The sequence below is a fragment of the Alexandromys fortis genome, unplaced genomic scaffold (genome assembly GCF_014885135.2).
Source record: "Alexandromys fortis isolate MF-2015 unplaced genomic scaffold, M_Fortis_MF-2015_v1.1 scaffold_26, whole genome shotgun sequence".
Taxonomy (NCBI): Eukaryota; Metazoa; Chordata; class Mammalia; order Rodentia; family Cricetidae; genus Alexandromys; species Alexandromys fortis.
Genome location: NW_026067894.1, coordinates 14,747,076 through 14,750,259, shown reverse-complemented (window position 1 = coordinate 14,750,259; position 3,184 = coordinate 14,747,076). Strand labels below are relative to the sequence as shown.

The following is a 3,184-nucleotide window of genomic DNA, read 5'->3' as shown; positions in this document are numbered from 1 at the left end:
AGAGAGAGAGAGAGAGAGAGAGAGAGAGAGAGAGAGAGAGAGACTTGACCAGCTTTTGTAGGAGAAGTAACTAGGCATTAGCCAGAGGCAGCACCTTTCATAGGTACTGCTGTTGGTTCCATTTGGATGCAAGCTGCCTCAGACTGTCCTTGAATGACATGGAAAATAATGCGCTATTCCATCAGTCTGGAGGTTGTAAATTGGCATGGAAATTTAAAACAGGTTCTTGTTGGTGCACAGCACAAATTAGTTATATATAGGGGCGATAGTTGATTTTTCTCTCATCTTCAATTGTCTCTGATGCAGCTTATATAGAGATAATTGTTGCTCCACTAACTGAATACCACTATGTAAACTGCAAAATATATAGATATAATAAATAAAATGTAACTGTTTTGTTGACCTTCTGGACTTCTAAGTAAGCGCAATTTTTTATTTAAAAAACATCAACAAAAACCCTTTCAGATCACCAATGACCACCACCATAACTCAGTGGGATCCAAGAAGTCCAGATTCTAATTATGGTTTTACCTGTCCTCTGAGCCTTTGTCCACAATGTCCTTCAAGATCAACAACTATGTAGCCACAGCCACCGACTTGTACAATCTTTCTAAAGAGCCAATCACTGGTGTACTTCCCTTAACTGAAAAGGTTGCTGGTGCTCTTCCTGGTGTGTGTGCATGTGGCACCATGGGCCCCTGAAAGCCAACGTGTGTACCAACTCAACAGTGTTCTACCAGTGGAACAGACCAACAGGATGTGGAGAACAGTTGCCTGCCATCATCTTGAAAACAGTACCTAGAAGTTTAAGATACATGTCTGTGCTCCTTCCTGTATAGACAAGCAGGGACATGCTGCCATCCCCTGCACTGGTGAGGGCCAGTCAAGGAGGGGACACCAAGAGGAACCGGGCAAACCAGAGTTGGCATATGATCAGTTCCTTGATGTGAATGGTACAGGCTTTGCCCCACATCCCTACCATGGGGGAAACTAAGAGCCAGAGCTGCCAAATCCTATTAGCTACCCTGCCATCTTTCTCACCACCTAAAGACCTTGTGACAACTGCTGTGCCTCTAACGAGCGGCATAGTGTCTCTGGCAGGCCACCTGCCCCATTCTGTTTCCCTCCGCAAGTGCCAAGAACATGCAGCGGACCCTGACCATTAAAGGTTCTCATGGAGCCTGCTAACTTAATTACCCCGACCATTAAATAAAGCAAATGATGCACAAACCCTGGGGAAACATCTACTCCCTTTTCTTAGTTCCCAGCATCTCCCAAATGCCCTCACTGCCCAGGAGGAAGCGTGCCAGAGCTGTAGTGTCGGGCTCCAGGACAAATGGAAAACGACCCGTCTGGGTCTTCTCTGCTCTACTGTGACACTGTCTGTCCCCAGACCAGCACATGCACCAACACACCTAGCTGACTGGAGTTCCTGAGGCCATTTGAGGCACTGTTTGTGTGTGGTTCTTGAAGACAGCCATGCCCGCACCAAAACCTGACTTCTTCCAAACTTCCTAAGCCATTCTACACTTTGACTATAGGAAAGTTTCTTTCTGGCTCATAGTGAGTCACCACAGTTGAGGTCTTTCTCTTACAAAATTACATTTATTTATTATGTAGTACGTACGTGGCACACACACACACACATGCGACTGCGCACTTGTGAAAGTCAGGACAATCAGAGGGATTAAGTCTTCTCTTCATTCCGTGTGGATTCTGGAGAACCCGCTCATGTCGTCACTGAGCCACGGTGTGCCCTCTTTGCCTGCCCCTCTGTCTGTACATGCACAGGTGCACACGTGCAGGTTCACATGCCCACGAGTACATATGCACATGGCAGTCAGGGGCTAGCCTCAGACACTATCCCTTGGGTGCTGTTCTTCATGCTCTGTCCACTCCTTTCCCAAGAGCTCATCAAGTAAGCCAGGCTGGCTGTACAGAGAGCCCCGGGGATTCACCATCTCTGTTTCCCCAGTCCTGGGACAAGGCACACACCACTCCATCCAGCTTTTTCACATGAAGACTGGGGATTGAACTCATGATTGGAACACAAGCACTTTATCTACTGAGTCATCTCCCCTGTTGTCAGAGAAACTGTCGGCCAGCCTACCCAAGCTGCAGTCTCCATGTCCAAACCAACCCACATGAGCATGCACAATAGGTACTTCCGTCCCTGAGCCCCCTTAAGGCTTGCTGATATACCCAGAGACTGCTGACACAGACATTCCTACTGGAGATGCCACTGAGGAGCAGAGTCGGCTGTCTGAGCCAATGGGACCTTGGGAGGGGGTATAAGAGGCCTACCCATATCTTCAATAAACGAGTGGTTTTTGGTGTCACCTGATTGCTGGAGTCTATGTCGTTGACTCTGCCTTCTCACCCCCTTCCACAAAAGGTGTCCATGGAGCCGGGCAGTGGTGGCGCACGCCTTTAATCCCAGCACTCGGGAGGCAGAGGCAGGTGGAGCTCTGTGAGTTCGAGACCAGCCTGGTCTACAGAGCTAGTTCCAGGACAGGCTCCAAAGCCACAGAGAAACCCTGTCTCGAAAAAACAAATAAAAAAAACCAACCAACCAAACAAACAAAAAAAAGGTGTCCATGCAGGGCATCCCCCAACACCCTGTCACCATAATTTAGGTCATAAAAGCCCCCTTTTTTTCATTTTTTTCATACTTTATTTCAGTTTTATGTGCATTGGTGTTTTGCCTGCATGGATGTCTGTGTGAGGGTGTCAGAACTGCTGGAACTGGCGCTACAGAAGGTTGTCAGCTGCCATGTGGGTTCTGGGAATTGAACTCGACTCTTCTGGAAGAACAGTCAATGCTCTTTTTTTGTTTTGTTTTGTTTTGGTTTTCTGAGACAGGGTTTCTCTGTGGCTTTGGAGCCTGGTCTATAAGAGCTAGTTCTAGCCAGTGCTCTTAACCACTGAGCCATCTCTTCAGCCCCCAAACCCATTTTTTTTTTCTGAACTAACAAGAAATTAAGGCCTCTCTAGGGACTGAAATCTAGAAGGTATTTCAAAAGTCTTGGAGAGCCAGGTGGTGGTGGCACATGCCTTTAATCCCAGCACTCGGGAGGCAGAGGCAGGCGGATCTCTGTGAGTTCAAGACCAGCCTGGTCTACAAGAGCTAGTTCCAGGACAGGCTCCAAAAACCCATAGAGAAACCCTGTCTCGAAAAACCAAA

General features: G+C 47.7%; 1 non-coding gene across 1 annotated transcript; it reads right to left on the bottom strand.

The window, feature by feature from the left end:
• Window positions 1-1,299: 1,299 nt before the first annotated feature.
• Window positions 1,300-1,432, bottom strand: LOC126510474 (small nucleolar RNA SNORA55). Its single transcript, XR_007594409.1, has one exon. It is a non-coding gene; the product is annotated as a small nucleolar RNA SNORA55 (small nucleolar RNA).
• Between the last annotated feature and the right edge of the window lie 1,752 nt (window positions 1,433-3,184).